The sequence below is a fragment of the Schistocerca americana genome, chromosome 1, assembly GCF_021461395.2.
Source record: "Schistocerca americana isolate TAMUIC-IGC-003095 chromosome 1, iqSchAmer2.1, whole genome shotgun sequence".
NCBI lineage: Eukaryota > Metazoa > Arthropoda > Insecta > Orthoptera > Acrididae > Schistocerca > Schistocerca americana.
Genome location: NC_060119.1, coordinates 803965999 through 803985806, shown reverse-complemented (window position 1 = coordinate 803985806; position 19808 = coordinate 803965999).

The window sequence follows — 19808 nt, the reverse complement described above, 5'->3', positions numbered from 1 at the left end:
CAGTCACTAAGTGTGTAGCGGTCCGCCCGAGATAAAAGTAAGTCCTATACACTAATCGATGGACGAGCTATTGATCGACGCTCGACTGTGCGATTCTACGGTTTTGCTGTTGTTGTGGTCTTCTGTCCAAAAACTGGATTTATGCAGCTCTCCACAGTACTCAATCCTGTGCAAGCCTCTTCATCTCCGAGTAACTACAGCAACCTACATCCTTCTTAATCTGCTTACTGCATTCATCTCTTGGTCTTCCTCTATGATTTTTACCCCTCATCCCCCTCCCCACGCTTCCCTCCAGTATTAAATTGGTGATCCCTTGATGCCTCAGAATGTGTCCTACGAACCGAGCCCTTCTTCTAGCAGAATGTACCACAAATCTCTCTTTTCCCCATTTCTCTCCATCTAATCTTCAGCATTCTTCTGTAGCACTACATCTCGAAAGGTTATATTCTCTTCTTGTCTAAACTGTATATCGTCCACGTTTCACTCACAGACTTTTGTCCCTGCAACTACCGAAAAGGCTGCTGCCCATCTTCAGAAACCACATGTTTGTCTGTCCTCTCAACAGATATCCCTCCGTTGTGGTTGCACCTACTGTACGGCTATTTGTATCGCTGAGGCACGCAAGCCTCCCCACCATCGGCAAGGTTCATGGTTTTGGGGGAACTGTTTATGTGGACAAAACAACACGTCAATTATTTATCGGGTAAACAGCTGGTCAATTTCCGTGTAATAACAAATCATGGTCGTTACAGGCCACTTCCCAGTATGTGACAAGTGATGGTTGTTTTTTGCAAAATGTTATTTCTGAGCGCTTCTCAGACGGACACATAATACTGAGATATATCTCGAGGAGCTACTTCAAAATTAATTTTTCCCTGACCATCGGATAGAGCCTGCTCCCTAGGTTTTTATACCTAAAATATTGTAAGCTCAACGGTGTCTTTTCTTCAGATTTCTGCAGACTTAGATTGACCATTTTTGACGTCTCATTATACTGATATTACCAAGGAAAAAACCTCGTCCACAGAAAGAAACAATATTACGCAGCTCCTTCTGACATCACTTCGTCGCCAGAAACAACTACTCGTACATGATTTGAAAATAAAGGGAAACTGAAACTGATGCATTTGACTTCTGCCTCAAAAGAATGTGCTTTCCGGAGATGAGGAACACAGAATATCACAGAATCCTTTCAACCACACCCCAAATGGGAATCCAGATGACCCACGCTTTAGAAACGCGCAACTCAGTACTTACAGGAAGAAGTAATAATATTGTTCGTAATATTTATAGCAACATTAGAGAGGATTGTGACGCGATTTACGTGTCTAGCGAACTACAACTACGTCAGACGACGATTTCGTGATCGTGGAGTATCTTTCAGGCATACTATATGTCAATAACGCACTACCCAGAAGACAGGTCGAAAAACACAGTAACTGCACGAGCGTCCATTCAGTTCTAAATCTGAATATTTCCATGAGGAAGGTAAACAAGCTCGTATCATGGTCAGACCAGTGGAAACCCCCTTGTCCTATAAAATTCACGCCAGACGGACAGCAACAAATTAAGAATTCAAATCTTGCATACTGAATAATTATGAAAATACCATTAGTGAAGACTGTCAAAAGAGGTAATAATCTATTATGGAAATGAGAACATAAAAATTCTGTCTATACACTGACAGGGATAACAAGTTCAGATAGCTACTCGTGTTAGCACGCCGCTTCTGGGAATCGGGGAGGAGCGACGGAACCGGATCGAATGCGCCTGGGTGAGTGACGACGAAGGCCAAGTATGCTGGCCAGTCCGGATGTGGTTTTTAGACGGTTTTCCACATGTGACTAGGCGAATACCGGACAGGTATCCCCATTCCGCCTCGGTTACACGATTCACAAATATTTTGAAAACGTTCGCACACTTTTACATGACGTAATACTAGGCACAGACAGATGGGGGCACACAAATTCCGGCTATGGGGAAGTGGGGGAGGGGGAGCAAGAAGGGCATTCGGCCAACCACTACCATTAACATAGCCAAATTAAAAAAAAACATGGCGACCCCGTGAAGTCGGCTGTAATGGCCATGCGGTTCTAGGCGCTACAGTCTGGAAGTGAGCGACCGCTACGGTCGCAGGTTCGAATCCTGCCTCGGGCATGGATGTGTGTGATGTCCTTAGGTTCGTTAGGTTTAATTAGTTCTAAGTTCTAGGCGACTGATGACCTCAGAATTTAAGTCGCATAGTGCTCAGCCATTTTTGATCCTGTGAAGATACCGAATACAGAAGAATAAGAAAGATACATCTCAGGGTTCAGTGACATAGGTGATCATTGGTGAAATAAAAATAGAAACAACATTGTGAATTAAGAGACATGAGCAGAAGAACCACAAAAATGAGAGAAGAATACATGATGGTACGTAGTGAGTAGTTTGACATAGCCGCAGTATTGTTAGTAGGGCTCTATAAGAAGTTACTTGCCAACAACGCAGGACTAAATTTTACTCAAGCTATAAAACAAGTTTGGTGGCTCCTAATTTGGTAAACTTTGAAGTGTAAACAATATATGTAAATGTTCTAGTAACATTTGTTAGCCATAAATGTCATGCATCATGTAGACAAGAGCAGAAACGTAGAAGGAAGGCTGTAAAACGGGTCTAAGTTTCAGAGTGAGCGTTTCTCGCTTTACTGAACAAGAAATTTTTGAAATTACACATACGTTTCTCTTTCATAGACCGGCAGGAGGAAGGTCCGACCGATTCCCAGGCACTCAGCTACAAAGTTATTTCCTACCGCCTACTCACATATGGCTGGTTCCCTCGCCTAGAACACTGTGTCACCTCCAGAAACTTCGACAGACCACTAACATTCGCAAATCTTCATCACCTATAACAGTTACGTTTTCTACCCGCAGTGATTCTGTATCTTCGTCTCTGTTCACAGAAGCGTTGGAAGGTTGAAACATAAAATGAAACGGACTGATAATGTACAGTTTTTAACAACCATTTCAATAGAAAACCATAAACCATTTCATACCACTGAGGACATAGACATGTGATAGCCGGTGAAGCGGCTTGTGAAAATTATATAATTTCATCTGGTCCAGGTGTCCCGTAAGCCATATCAGGCGTTAAATCAGATCGTTACTTACCTAATTTGTTCTACATCGAACATTTGGTAAACAAGATGTAGAAGTGAGTATCTAAACGTTGAACGGTTCAGTACCATGTAGATAATTTATTAGGCAATTTGAGAAGATGCGGGGGCTAATCTGATTCTGCTCGAGGAATGAATGAAAAGATTTGCTATGGCCTCGTATTTGCTAGTTCTTTTCTTTTATCTATTCCCTCACACCCACACCATTATCCCCAGAAAATTATTTTCCAAGATAGCGGGTGTCAGAGGGAATTACATAGAGGTATATTTACTGGGTGCTTGTAATTGACTTAAAATCCTTCTAATTATATTTCTGCTACTTGTTGATATTGCTGTTATCAGTCCGATGGCTGGGTTCATGCTATTCTCAAGCTAGTCTTATCTTTTGCAAATATTTTCATATCTACATACCTAATGTATCTTAAGTCGATTTGAACCAAATTTCTCTGTTCAAGCCTGGGTCTTCCTTAAGAATTTCAGTCACGCTGTAAGGGTTCCGATCACCTAAGCCATGGGCGGTGTACTCTTTCTCCCGACTTTGCTTCTCATTGAACTGTAGCAAGGCTAATACGGCGATTGAAGCTAGTTTCACTAGGGAGTGACGTCAAAATGACGTGTACTTGTCCAGCACATTCGTCGACTGCTGTCGCGTTTCAAGGTCGGATCGAATTTTAAGGACATAAGGTGCGTGATTGGCCATAATATGCAAAAATGGCTCTGAGCACTATGCGACTTAACTTCTGCGGTCATCAGTCGCCTAGAACTTAGAACTACTTAAACCTAACTAACCTAAGGACATCACACACATCCATGCCCGAGGCAGGATTCGAGCCTGCGACATAATAAGCAAACTTAGACTCAGAGTGCGCTGTTATCCACCCGCTTAGCCTGTGTTTTTCCCCTTCACTCTCTTAGCCCACCCCTCCATATGCCTATACCTTCCCCTCTCCCCCATATCCTTATATGGGCAATATTCTAAGAGCAGTCTTTTATCTGATTGTGATGATATGTACATTCACTGAAATCTGTTAGTTAACCTGGTGATGATGATGATGATGTTTAAAGTACTTGACTATATTTGTTCATATATATCGGTACGTAGATTTTTTAAGTGGATTAAGCATATCTGAAGATGGTAGTTACGCGTAAATCAATAATGTGATAACTTTAAATGCACGGTCCAGTCACATTAATGTGATCACCGTCTCTGTTCGACATGAAGTGCAGTAATCATCACAGACGGCAGGTCGTTATACTTGCAGTAGTGGGTGTATATATCATGTGGGAGGTGGGAGGTGGGGGGGGGGGGGGGGGTGGACGGTGAGCAGAAAAAAGTGCAGTCGTCGTCACAATACGGAAACGGAGCGATTTATATGATATCCAAAAGGGCATGATCATTGGCTTTAGGGCCAAGGGTGGAAGAACTTCCGAAACGGCTAACTTCGTAAACTACTCGTGCGAAGCCGTGCATGTCAGAATGACGCTATCCGACGGTGGGGCAACTGTGGTGCACCACGAGCCACGGGGATGAACGACGCCTCAGAGATGTGTACTGGCAAAAAATGGTTCAAATGGCTCTGAGCACTATGGGACTTAACATCTGAGGTCATCACTCCCCTAGAACTTAGAACTACTTAAACCTAACTAACCTAAGGACATCACACACATCCATGCCCGAGGCAGGAGTCGAACCTGTGACCGTAGCGGTCGCGCGTTTCCAGAATGTAGCGCCTAGAACCGCTCGGCCACTCCGGCCTGCTGTAAGGGCAAATGGACGTGCAATTGTTGAGCAAGTGACCGTCAGATGAAGCAAGGGGCTACCAACAGTGTATCCTCAATGACTGCTTAGCGAACGTTACTGCGTGTGGTCCTCCGCAGCAGGGGCCTCGTTCATGCAGCCATGCTGTATGCTTCATGGGCGACGAAGACTGGAATGTGCACTCCAGTTCCGCAACTGGACGTTCACTGAGCACGTGGCATTTTCTGATGACAGATGGCCGTTGGCATGTCAGACATGAAAGTTCAGAAAACAAATACCTGCGACAATCGTCGCAAGGATCCAGGCAGGAGGAGGGAGAGTTATGGTCTGGGGAACGTTTTCCTGGCATTCCCAGTGTGATCTCGTCATGCTGGAAGGCACAGTGGATCAACACAAGTATGGATCTATCCTCTGGGACCATGTCCACCCCTACATGCAGTATGTTTCTCCTCGACACGATGGCATCTGCCAGCAGGACAATGAAACGTACCACACTGCTCGCAGTGTACGTGCGCGGTTCGAAGTGCACCAGGATGTATTCACCTTCTCTCCTGGCCACCAAACTCACTCGATTTAAACCCAATCGAGAATCTGTGGATCCATCTTGATCAGGCTGTTCGCGCCATGGAACCTTACGCAGCTGACCACGGCACTGGTGTCGGCATGGCTCCACATCTCTGTCAGTAGCTTCCAGAACCTCAATTGCTCTCATCCTGCACGCCTCGCAACATCCACTCCGCAAAAGGTGGTAATTTAGGTTTTTGTCAGAGTTTCATTAATGTGAATGGACAGAGTATATCGGAGCGATCGTGACTACATAATTTTTTATAAAAACTATGAAATTCAATATGGCAACTCCGAAGTTTTTCATTTGTCTAGTGGTATCGAGTTTCGTAGTAGCATCGAGTGTTATGGAAGACACGTCAGTTTGATGTAACTTCCCAGAAAGCGACATTAGAGTATACTGTAGTGCGGCTTATAGTCGTCGTTTGAGTTAGAAGTATGGAGCTTGGAGACTCTGGGGCAGGCGTGACTGTCGCACTAACGATATTAACGTGGATATAATACAGTTGGTTAACAGGTAAGAGACGAAACGATGTCTCGGATAATTTGTGCATAAGTTATCTTACGTTGAATCTTTCATGCAACTGGAAGAATGATCGTTAGTAACCGACTTACATGTGTGAAAGGCAGAATTATAATTTCAACAGAGTGCTTGTAAGAGCTATGAATCATAGTGACTAATGTTTAATAGTAAAATTCAAAAGGTTCATGAACTTGATATGTTATCTTTCAGTATTGTCTCCGTCGGTAACGGTACAAACTACTAATAATGACTGACCACTTCTTATTGGTCGGGGCATACGGTAATGACTATTAAAAATGAATATGACCAATGGATGTGAGCTGTACTAATTAAAAGACCGATCGCCGATGATTAAATTGTGAATCAATTATCTGGTAGGGAGCTTATAACCTACTTCCGCCTCCACCCTTCCACCCATTATCTAATTACCTACTCCTTGATGCCTCAGGACGTGTCCTATTAAACTAGCGCTTTTCTTAGTCAAGCTCTTTTCCTCCATTCGATTTAGTATCTGTTCAGTAGTTATCCGATCTATCCGTGTAATGTTCAGCACTATGAAGCATAAATTTACTGCCTCTTACACCTTTGTATCAGGGGGCATTTATTCCGTGTGTTTAACAACTGTCAGGTTGTCGTGCATGGCGTGTTAGATTTAGCAGAGAACATCTAACAAAGAAAACTTTGTCAAAGCGCGTTATTCAACGCTGTGCGCATCTGCCCTTAGCGTTAATGCCACATTCGCAAAAGTTCAACATCGTGAAGTCAGGAATTTTATAGCTGCCAAGAGAAAAGACTTCTCACTGTTGTTGAGACACGATACCCCCAGCTGTCAAGAAATGTCAAAAGTTTCTATCAACAAATATGAAGTACCTAAAATCTTTATATGCTTCGTAAGTAGCCCTTATTTTGTCAGTACACTGTGAAGACAAGTAACAACAAACACCACGTAACAATTACCTGTTACTTGTTGAATCGCCAAGCCACCGTGCACAACGACGATGGCTAACATATAGTGCACTTTTTTCTACACTAACCTGTTCCAGACTGTCACAGAATGGCAGGATTCCAGGCAATCATTATGTGATGTACAGTGAATTTCTCTGCACTGAGATAGTGTGGAAACTGCGTATCCTGTTTCGAAAGGTTAGTACTTTCCATATTCGCTATCACCAGAAGATCATCATAAATTGTTGATTCGTTAGCCACCAGTTATTCTTGCTTGCTTGACAACATGCAAGGAGAAGAGTGTAGCGTGACTGGAAGATAAATGTGGATCCGGCATGCACCATCAGGAGTACGGATTCAGTCTGCCTCGGCGTACACGGAAGACGACGGGGGCTGTCTTTTATAGCGTAAAAAAATGCACCATCCATTACCCAAATGTGGCGAGACACCGCAGACTATCCAACACAGACTGTAGCAGTGTACTAAGTCGTACCTAGGCAATGGATAGGGCTCTGACGACGGATGCTGTTTACTGCACTGACAGATTAAATTTACGTGCTTCTCTTCTCTCACATTTGTAGGATATTTGCAATATATTTTTCATATATTTTCCATTAGTGCAGTTGATTTACGAATATCTGTAACGTAATGTATACTACCACTTGTTCCTTCATAAGTTAAATAAATAATAATGCGAGGTAAGTGTGGGAAAAGTGTGTAGCTCTCTCCAGGCGCGTTTGTCACCACAGGTATCTCACAGTTCGACGAGAGATTAACTCAGTACATGTTTGTAGCTTGTAGGAGTCAGCAGCCATTGGAAGCCAGAGGAAACAGCTTCATCGAGACCATTCGTTGCTGTCTGACCTAGTTTTACTCTTTGCTGTCCTCGTCGACGAAGCATGGGCCCTCTAACACACCAATATCATGAGGTGGCACAGAAGCACTGTCTTCATGTCCTGGAGTGATGAACAGCAACAGTTTACCTCCCCACGTAGAACCTTGCTACAGTTCCGCCGGCGTGACTCGCTAAACTGAGTGTTATACGGCAGCAGTTTAGTCTTGTTAGTGTCGGCGATAGGTGGAAGTCGTTGTCTGCGACGTCAGCGCATCCATTACCTATGGCGACGTTGCAAATTATTACTGACGGTACCTGGAGGGAGAAGCATTCAGGAAAAGACCTCATATGGCGTTGACTTTCTACGAGCCAAGTTTTTGCTGGTTGTTGATCCCACGGATCGCAGCTCTATCGAAATGAATGGATGTACCTACAGAAGCGATAGCTGCTTCGGCAAACTGTGGCTCTAGTAAAAAATGGAACGTTTGTGGTTTGACGAACCGTAAATGACACGGTCATTAGATGCACAGCATAACTTGTGGTTAGAGAAAATACGGCGGTAAGCTGGCTGTGGCCTTTTGAAAGGGATCATTCCAGCACTCTACTTCCGTAATTTACGGAACCCATGTAATACATTAACCTATAGAGCGCGAGAAACTTTGAATCCTGCTTCTCATGTGACAATGATGGTCCCTTAAACTGCACCGTCTTCTTGTGTATGTGTATTTCATGTTCACGTTTTTGCTGTCACTCGAAAGACTGAGCTTGTTCATAACCGACAACACCACCGCAGACTCATTCCACGGTTCCATCATGCGACTGTATCACAGGGGACTGTTGTCAGTTTCAGAGAGCGTTCCACTCTCATATTTACTTGCAGAGTTACAATGTGTGGTCAGTATGAGTCACTTTTGATATACGAACGACCGTACATAGACGAACTAAGTCTAGTGTTCCCAGTCTGTGATCGGTTGCTGCTACCCGAAAATACTAATTGTATGTAGGACTATAGGTTCCTACCTAAAATAATGATCAGTCACGCTAGATAATTTTATTTTAAAATGTCGTTTATTTAAACCTGTGATAGGTTCACTATCTCCATCTGATGGAAGAATGAGTGCACGTTACGCAGATTTTCTGTTTTTCATAATATCGAGCAAGGAAAAACGGGATAAGTCGCTATTGATCATCGCCTCCCCCTTCGCCTCTCACCTTTCCCGGTTCTCACTTGCCAGATCTTACAAGCGGCGACGCCACTCTTCTAGCACATGTATGTGAATAACCACAAATTAATATAAAATATCTAAAAGCTCTGTGTACGTCAGTCTTTACCCAATACAATGAAGTAATGAAGCATGGACGTTAACTCCATAACAAGGAGATACACTCGCAGTTGTGCAAATGAATCACGTTTCGTGACATATTCAGATGATGTAAGGGTAAAACGTAATTTATTGTATTTTACACGGCAAGTTCCGTAGGACCAACTTTAGAAGAAAAGCTCCACGGAAATGGGACAGGCTAGAACTCGAAATCAACATCAGAAAAGTAATCCATACATATTATAAAAATGTATGTATGTAGATACACTGACGAGAAAAAAAAAAATCAACCAGCCGTTGCGGCCGAGCGGTTCTAGGCGCTTCAGACTGGAACTGCGCGACCGCTACGGTCGCAGGTTCGAATCCTGTCTCGGGCATGGATGTGTGTGATGTCCTTAGGTTAGTTAGGTTTACGTAGTTCTAAGTTCTAGGGGACTGATGACCTCAGATGTTAAGTCCCATAATACTCAGAGCCATTTGAACCATCTGAAAAAATCGTTAACAACAGGAAAGAGTTTTGAAACTGCCTTTAAGGCGACAAACACGCCATTATCAACACCTCTCTGAGTTTTAACGAGGTCGTGTAATAGGACTAGGAGAAGCCGGATGTTCGTTGCGCGGCACTGCAGAAAGATTTGGCAGCCACTGTGCATGATAGCCCTCAGCGGTGGTGAAGAGAACATGTGGTCGCAAGAAGACCGGGCTCCGGACGGCCACATGGCACTACCGAGAGGGAAGGCCATTATGTTCGGCGTATGGCTCTGGCACATCTTAACTGCATCTGCAGCTACAATCTGAGCAACAGTTGGCACCACAGTGACACAACGAACTGTTAAAAATCAGGTCCTTCAAGGGCACTTCCCAGCCAGACCGCTGTAGCATGCATTCCACTGACTCCAAACCACCACCATTTCTGACTTCAGTTGTGTCAACCGAGAGCTCATTGGAGGGCAAGGTGAATGTATGTTTTCTGTTGGAAGCTGGCTCTGCCTTGGTGTGTTGGTTAAGAGCAGGTCAGGGGAGCACCTGTCTGAGTGCTAGACTCACCGGACCTACACCTGGAGTTATGCTGTTGGACGCGATCCAATATGGCAGCAGAAGCGCTCTCGTTATCCCGCGCACCATGACTACAAATTTGTACGTTAATCTTACGATTTGATCTGTCGGGTTGCCATTCATGAACAAGATTCCAGGAATGTTTTCCGACAGGATAACGCTCTCCCACTTACCTCTGTTATAGCCCAACATGCTCTACAGAGGGTTGACATATTGCCTTGGCCTGCTCGATTAACAGATCTGTCTCCAATCGAGCACTTGAGGGACATCATCGGACAATAACTCCAGCGTCATCCTCAACCAGCATTAACCGTCCCTGTATTGACCGACCGAGTGCAGCAGGCGTGGAGCTCCAGCCCACAAACTGACGTCCGGCACCTGTACAACACAATGCATGCACGTTTGCGTGCTTGCATTCAACATTCTTGCCGTGACTTCCGTTATTGAAGTACCAGTATTCCACATTTCCAATCGCTTATCTCGCGCTTACACTAACCTGCGATCCTGCAATGTTAATCACTTAAAAAATTTACCCAGACAAATGTATTCCGGAAGTTTCATTACTCTACAGTCATTATTTCTTGATACTGCTATTTTTTTCCGTCAATGTATGTTCCACATCTCCTACTAAACTACTTGATCGATTTCAGTCAAATCTGGTGCACATATCACTCACTGTATGAAAAGAACCAACGGTGGTAAAAACCACCTACTTGTCAAAGTAGAGGGGAAGGGCTTTAAAAAGAATCGTAGGTTGCGCCACGCACATAGTTACGCTATATTCATCCAGTATGTGGGAATGAGAGCACTTAGTGACTTACAAACAACTTTACACATAATTTCAAACCCTTACGAGATGCTTTCTCAGTGACACAGCCCACAAAATAATAAAAGCAAACAGTTTATCGCTTATACATTTTCACTTTTCATACAGTAAATTTGCCACATCAGGCATGACTTTATAATTTATTACATCTTTACTACTAACTCTATGCGCAACCCATTTTGCAGACAGTATTCAAATACATTACTGAATGTACTTGTAAAAATGTATCACAGAGCGACACTTAGCTGAGTAGATATGACGACATAAACACTGAGTGAAATACTGCCGCATCATTCAGACGTTTTAATTTATTATTTCTTTATTACTAACGCTAATCGCAACACCTCTTGCAGATAGTATTCACTGTTACGAGTTAATGCACCTGTAAGAATATATCATTGTATGATGCAGTTAAGGATATATGACATCACAAACAGTGATGCGACAAAAACTGCCGCACCATACATGACGCTTTAATTTAGTACTTCTTTACTGGCAACTCTATTCGCAGCTCATTTCTCAGACGGTATCTATCTATACCTCCAAACGTACTTGCAAAATTATATCATTGTATTGCATATAGATCAGGAGATATGACGTAATATACATTAAGATGTGTGAAAACGAAACTGCAGGGTGAAATTAGTTAGAATTACAAGTCCTAAACTCCTGGATCAATTTCAACCAAACTTGGTACACATGTTACTTACTACCTGGACATACTGCAGGGGTAAGAACCTCCAGATTCCTACTGCGGTGAGAATGATGACGTAACAGGGTGGTGGACAGAGAAGAGGAAGGAGGATATGGACAGCAGAGAGGGGAAATCAGAAGATGGACACAGATAGGAGGAGGAGGAGATGGACAGGGAGAAGGCAAATGAGGAGATGGTGAGAGATGGGGGAGGTGGAAAAGGACTTAGAGGGGAGAGGAGGAGATGGATTTATAGAGTGGTGGTGGAGATGAACAGTGAGATACAGGAGGATCTGATGGACAAGGAGGAGGGAGGAAGAAATGAACAGACAGATGGTGGAGGAGTGGATTGACAGAGGTAGGAGGCACGAAGAGACTGGACACAGAGGCAGGTGTGGTACCGGTGGACAGAAGAGGGGTTGGAGCAGATGGGCGTGGAGAGGGGGACTAGCAGGTAGGCGGAGAGAGGGGAGAGGAGCAGATGGACAGAGAGTGGGGAGGAGGTGATGAACAGACATTGGTAGTAGAGGAGGTGGTCAGAGAGTGGGGGAGGGCGAAAGAGGAGATCAGCAGAGAAAGAGGAAAGAGTAGATGGAGTAACACAAGGCTGGAATAAATACATCCCTGGGCAGTGCTGGGCAATCAGCTGAGTGAAAAAGAAACAGCAGGGTGAAATTTGCTAGAGATGCAATTGAAATAAGAAAAATATGTGTGAAATATCATTCTATCTAATAAAAAGTACACGCGCCCTATGCAGACGACAAGCTGTGGGTGTATATTAGCACAACCAACAAAATCACACTAGCTATAATCAATTTAATTTTATTTCAGACACACCCCGACAGAACAGGAGTGAACTATGAGAAAATTCTTCAGTTTGGACCTAAAAATGCGAGGATTACTGCTAAGATTTTTAAAATCTGATCGTAGCTTATCGAAAATGGATGCAGCAGGATACTGCGCACCCTTCTGTATAAGAGTCACATAGGTACAATCCAAATGCATAACGGGTTTCTGCCTCGTACTGAGTGAACGTTGCTAATTCTTATAGAATAAGCTGATATTGTTAACAACAAACGAAACTAAAGAAAATAACTGTTAAGTGGCCAGTGTCATATTTCCTAGACTCTTCAACTGGGTCGACAAGGCGTTCACGAAGTTACTCCTCCCATTGCTCGAACTACCCGTTTCTGAGACAAACTTACCCTTCATGTATGGAAAGCCTTACCACATAATATAGTGCTGCATGTCATAATCGAATGAAAATAAGCAGAGTAGACACTGTAACTTTAATATCTAATGAGTACGTAAGGTATCAGTTTTATAGGGTTTTTCATCTCTTCCCACAGGTGTACGGAAAACGCCGTTACCCTATCACAGAAGTTATTGATTCAATTATTCACCTGAGTTTTAAAGGCTGTTAGTTAAATATTGTCTGTTGAAAAGCTTAATTGGTTTCGTGTTAATTCCTGCGCCTACTGTTGCCTGAGTTGGTGTGTATGATCATTACGTGTTATTGATGAAGACATTAAATTCGTAAGCTGTTAAATTCGTAAGCTGTCTTCTGCACTTACTAGTCAATTAAATGCAGCATTAAAATCTGACAAACCACGAGTCGCATTTAACTTTTTCTTTGTTTAATCAATTGTGGTGGTGGTGGTGGTGGGTGGTGGTGGGTGGTGGTGGGGGGGGGGGAGGAGCAGATCGAGGGAGAAGGGGACGAGCAGATGTATTTATAGAGGGGTGGAGGAGGAGATGGACAGAGAGACAAGGGAGTAGCTGATGGTCATAGAGGATTAGGTGGACAGAGAGGAAAGGAGAAGCAGATGGACAGAGAGAAGAGAGGGATGAATTTTCATCAAATAAATAATAAGTTACATGCGACTTGTAGCTGCTCTGCAATTTTAACTTCTAATGGTCATGTTCCCCAGCAGGCAATGCCTACATTCGCTACCGAGCGAGGTGGCGCAGTGGCCAGCACACTTTACTCGCATTCGGAAGAACGACGGTTCAGTCTCGCGTCCGTTTTCCGTGATTTTCCTAAATCGCTCCAGGCAACTGTCGGGGTGGTTCCTTTGAAAGGGCACGGCCGAATTCCTTCCCTAATCCGATGAGACTGATGACCTCGCTGTCTGGTCTCCTTCCCCAAACAACCCAACCCAGCCCAACCCTACATTCGCTAAACAGAGAAGGTACCGAAGTCTTTGTATCAAACGCCTGGGGGTGATAAATCACGCCATGGGGAGACAACCTTTCTTAGAGACGAAATGTTCAGTGACGCTTCCCAGTGATGCTAGGCGTCTTTTAATTATATTTGCAAGTCCTGGGACGACAAGATTTCACCCGACTGGCAGTGTCTACTTACCACGTGTGTTGCATCTATATATTACATACCACTTGAAACGTCCCCTTTGAAGAATTATGCACGACTGTCCTTAACCTGATACACAATTTTTTTTTTTATTTTTTTTTTTTAGCGCAACGCAATATGACTTTCAAAAATGTCTACAAAAAAAAATGGCCCTGACTAACATTAACCTATGCGTTTCACAAATCGCTTACCTCACAAAAATCTTGGTTACTCGAACTACTGCAATACAGCGAGCGCTACTACTGCCAGCTAAACAAAAGATTCAAACTACGGAAGGCACTAACTACTGATAGGAATAGTTAGCAAATGAAAGATATTAATAGAGAACAAACAATGTATTTACCTTAATATCATCATATATATATATAGATAGATAGCAGTTCATGACAAATTTCAAAACTCCGCCATCTCTCTCCCCACATCCACCACTGCTGGCGGCTCACCTCCAACTGCGCAACGCTACGCGCTGTTAACATCCAGCTGCCGCTGCCCAACACTACAATGGCAGACAACAATGCAAACTAGCCACAGACTGCACACAGCACAGCCAGTGATTTTCATACAGAGCGCTACGTAACGTTGCCAATAAGAAAACATAAACAGCCTACTTACACACTGTAAAGAGAGAGCGATTTTCAACAATAAAACCTTAACGGGAGGTTTACTATCTTTGGCCCGAAAAAAGCATGTTATTTCAGAATTTTTTTCTCGGGATCTGTTATAGATATCAATGTCAAATTTGGTCAAAATGTTTATTTATATTTCCCCTATAAACTGGAATTTTTTCGACCGGAAATGTCGAAGAGCAAAGGCGGAAGTTAAGTCGGAACGAAACAAAATTTCGATGTAGCCCTCCACGTGCGGTATGTCACAGGTCAGCCGGCTCGTCCGAAATCAAAATTGAGTTGACGTTAGCGAAGTGTATAAGATTCTTTAGGAACTGTACCTCGCTTAAGTTATTTGGACCCTAGAAAACAAAATGGCGGCCATTTGAAAAAATAGGGTTTTTTCATAGATTTTTCGACTTCGACGGCCAAGTAAAAATATTTGTAGTTGATGGATCGGAATAAAGTGGTACAACTCTCAGACAATTTAGTTAGCTTAGTCGGAAACAAAGAATCATGCCAATCCGTTCTGTAGATTTGAAGTTACCATACCGCGCGATAAAAAAAGTCATTTAGAGAAAAAACGCGTTTGAAGATTTGACTGCATATAAATGCAATATTATGCAACTTACGTTCAATCTGCTATTCCGGGTCCATAAACTAGTCCTTCCTTTTCGCCATAGAGGGCGTTCTGCTCGATCTGGGCCATCTTGCGATGCTCCAGAGCCGCTCATACGGCCGGTGACAAGCGGTTTTCGGCCGCTTGAATCCGGTGGTCCACTTGACAGTACCCCACTCGGATCCCACATCACAGCCGTTATCAACTTTGTGGATAATGACCTTTTGCTGCCTGTTGCTAAAGTAAGAGGTGAACCAATTGTGAGCTACTCCCCGTATTCCGTAATGGTCCAACTTCTGGAGCAATATTTTGTGATCAACAAAATCAAATGCCTGAGTTAAATCAAAAAATACGCCAAGCGTTCGAAACTTTTTGTTTAGCCCATCCAGTACCTCACAGAGAAAAGAGAATATAGCATTTTCAGTTGTCAAAAGACTTCTAAAGCCAAACTATACATTTGATAGCAAATGTATGATATAAAATGATTAATTATCCTTACATAAACAGCATTTTCAATAACTTTAGCAAACACTGATGGCATAGAAATAGGTCTAAAATTATCTAGATTATCCCGTTCTCCCTTTTTATAAAGTGGTTTTACTACTGAGTACTTTAATCGCTCAGGAAACTGGCCATTCCTAAAGGAAAAATTACATATATAGCTAAATACAGGGACAACATTTGCAGCACAGTACTTTAATATTCTACTAGACACTTCATCATAACCATGATAGTCCTTAGTCTTCAACGATTTAATTATTGACTCAATCTCCCTCTTGTCTGTATCCCAGAGGAGTATTGCAGACATCAATCTTGAAAGGCATTTGCCATGGAAAGTTGTATGATTTCCTGTAGAAACTAAATCTTTATTTAATTCACCAGCAATGCTCAGAAAATGATTGTTAAATACTGTACATATATCTGATTTATCAGTAACAGAAGTATTTTTACTGGAAACTGACTTTATATTGTCGAACTTGTGCTGCTGACCAGACACTTCCTTCACAACTGAGGAGGAGGATATTACCGTTTAACGTCCCGTCGACAACGAGGTCATTAGAGACGGAGCACAAGCTCGGATTAGGGAAGGATGGGGAAGGAAATCGGCCGTGCCCTTTCTAAGGAACCATCCCGGCATTTGCCTGAAGCGATTTAGGGAAATCACGGAAAACCTAAATCAGGATGGCCGGACGCGGGATTGAACCGTCGTCCTCCCGAATGCGAGTCCAGTGTGCTAACCACTGCGCCACCTCACTCGGTTTCACAACTGACCATATGGTTTTGATTTTATCCTGTGAATTAACTATTCTATTTGCATACCACATACTCTGTGCCTTCCTAATAACATTTTTAAGCACCTTACAATACTGTTTGTAATGGGCTACTGTAGCTTGATGTGACTACTTCTAACATTTTGATGTAATTCCCGATTTGTTCTACATGATATCCTTATCCCACTAGTCAGCCACCCTGGCTTCCCATTACTGCTAGAACCCGATTTAGAATGTTCTAATGGAAAACAACTCTCAAAGAGCATGAGAAATGTGTTAAGGAAAGCATTGTATTTATCATCTATGTTATCGGCACTATAAACATCCTGCCACTCTTGTTCCTTAAAAAGTTTTAAAAACTCACTACTGCTGTTGGATTAACTTTCCTACAAAGTTTGTATTTAAATATGACATTGGTTTGAATACAAAGACATTGGTTTGAGTACAAAAGCCTTTTAGTGTTAAAATTTGTGCATCATGGTCGGAAAGGCCACTCACGCTTTTACTAACAGAATGCTCATCTAGTAATGAAGAATGATTAAAAATATTGTGTATGCCTGTGCTACTGTTCCCCTGCACCCTAGTTGGGAAAAACAGTTTGCATCATTTCATATGAATTTAGGAGATCTACCAACATCCTTTTTCTTGCACAATCATATACAAAATTAATATTGAAGTCACCACACATAACTAGTTCCTGGTACTTTCTACAATGTGAATCATGAACCTTCTCTAGCTTGAGCAGAAATACTATGAAGTCGGAGTTAGGGGACTTATAAACAACAACAATTAGAAGTTTAGTTTCACTAAATTCAACTCACGCTGCACAACATTCAAATATCTGTTCAGTGCAGTGTCGTGATACGTCTATGGACTCAAATGGAATACTGTTTTTTTTACATACAGAGCCACTTCCCCACCCTGCAAGGAACTCCTTGAGAAACAGCCAGCTAATCTGTAGCCTGGTAAAGGAAGCCTCTGAATTGTCAAATTATTTAAGTGGTGCTCTGATATACCAATAATTTCGGAGTCGACATCTATAAGCAGTTCACTAACTTTCTCTCTAATACCTCATATTTTGATGAAATATGCTAATTCCTTCTCTACTTGGAAACATTACATCCTCTGAAGGCGAGCCCTTAGTTAGAGTGACTTCCTTTAAGCAGGTATACCTATCTGACTGCAATCTACAAGAGGTGCAGCTTTAACACCAACTACTACAGGAATTTTTCCATGAGTGACACCACCACCACCACAACTACACTATCACCTATTAGCTTAGCCAGCCTCCCCTTACCATACCTAATGAGATGTAGGCCATGCCTAGTGAAACCTGATCTACTGATAGACCCAACTGGCACCACTAAGATGTGACCCATGCACTCTGCCATCAGTGCCCTCCCCAGCCCCACGTTAACACGCCTAACAGCCGCATTAAGGTGAGGCCGATCATGACGCTGAAACAGTTGCATGAAATGCACATTAGTGCTACCAGTTTGAGTAGCTATCTTAACCAAGTCACCACCTACATCATAATCCCCGTCCCTATCAAGACTGTTCCCTGGTCCACCCACTATCACTATGTGATCCTCCTTTGTAAAATTCTTACATAACTCCCTATACTTTTAGTCACCTGAGCCAACCCTGCACTAGACTATACAATGCTGGTGGCCTGGTACTCACTCTCCAACACTTCCTGCAGCTGCTGGCCCACACCTCTACCGTGGGAACTACCTAACAGCAGAACCTTCTTTCTGCTAGACTTTGCAACTAACCAAGGCCTCCTAAATGCTGAGGACTGCTACAAGTTTCCTACATCCATAGCTTTACGAGGCTCCTCTACACTGACCTCTGACAGTTGGTCATATCTATTGCATGTATGCAAAGCAAAACCGTCTGAATACCTCCGCTCCTAGCTGCCTTCTTGCCAACTACCCGTTCCCATTCCCCATCAGCCTTCACCCTCCTCAACCTTTCTAGTTCCTTCTTTGCAAATTGTAACTGCACCTGAAGGGCACAGATCTTACGCTCCTGCTCCTCTATCACCTTATTTCTTCTACAGATTCTGCATTCTCAGGAGACCCATCACCCCCCCACCCAATGAAAATACTTCGAACAAATCCTACACCGTAATCCACTACTCACAAACCTACGACAGAGCCCACACTTCTCACACATTGTAAAATTTTACAGTTACTGAAAAAAACTATATGTCTACGTTACCAAAGTTCAGTTACACCAGTAGAACTATTTAAGAACTAACAATAATGGTCTCGAAATTCTCTGCCTACTAAGAAAGCAACTACTTGTGTTAGTACTACTACACCACAGCTATTACCAATACCAACAAAACATCACAAAACTATTAGCTGAAACCAAAAAATTCAAACGGACACTGTAAAACTAAGCGAAGTTAAAACACAAAATGAAAATTTTACTGAAATATTTCACTAAAAACAATAATAAACGTCAGTTTAAAACCAAAGCACGAAATTTACTAAAGGACTTCAACACACAGAAAACTCTAAAAAACACAGCGAGCGAACGATTACAAAAGTTTATTAAGCCGTTATTTCGCCACAAACAGCACGCAACACCGCCGAAATCTATTAAATTTAATAACTGTATTACGAAGCACAAATACGTTTGTCAGCACTTAGCTTTATAACCGCTACAGCTGCAGTGCATGGCGCAAAAAGTAAACACATTGCTCAGGCGCAAGGCTTAGACGAACGACGCAAGCACACTCACAAATAATAGACCACTCGAGTCAATAACACAGGAAGAAACACTGAGATTAATGAAAATCCACTAATAAGTTACTTTTACGGCAAATATTAACACAAATAAACTTTAAAATAAGTAAATGAAATCTAAAATATTAATGAGCAATTTCAACAGCAGTGCAGCACATGTGACGTCACACCAATCATCTTCGTCCTCATCACCGAATATTTGATGCCGACTGCTCAGATACCATGAAATTTGTATCTTATCACTCTTACAAAGAAAAAATGTCTTCTTACCTTTCTTAACATTTTTTGTAAGACCCATTGTCAGATGTTATCATAGCCTTATGATGACTGATATGTTCCTCTACGTTAACTAATTCGATAAGTACAAGTCTGTTTGTCGCCAGAAGGTCTAAAGTGTTACTCTCTCGAGTTGGTTCTCTAAATATCTGCTCAAAGTAATCTTAGTGCAAGGCATTCAGAACAATGTCACACGAATCCTTGTCTCTGGCACCAGTTTTGATAGCATGACA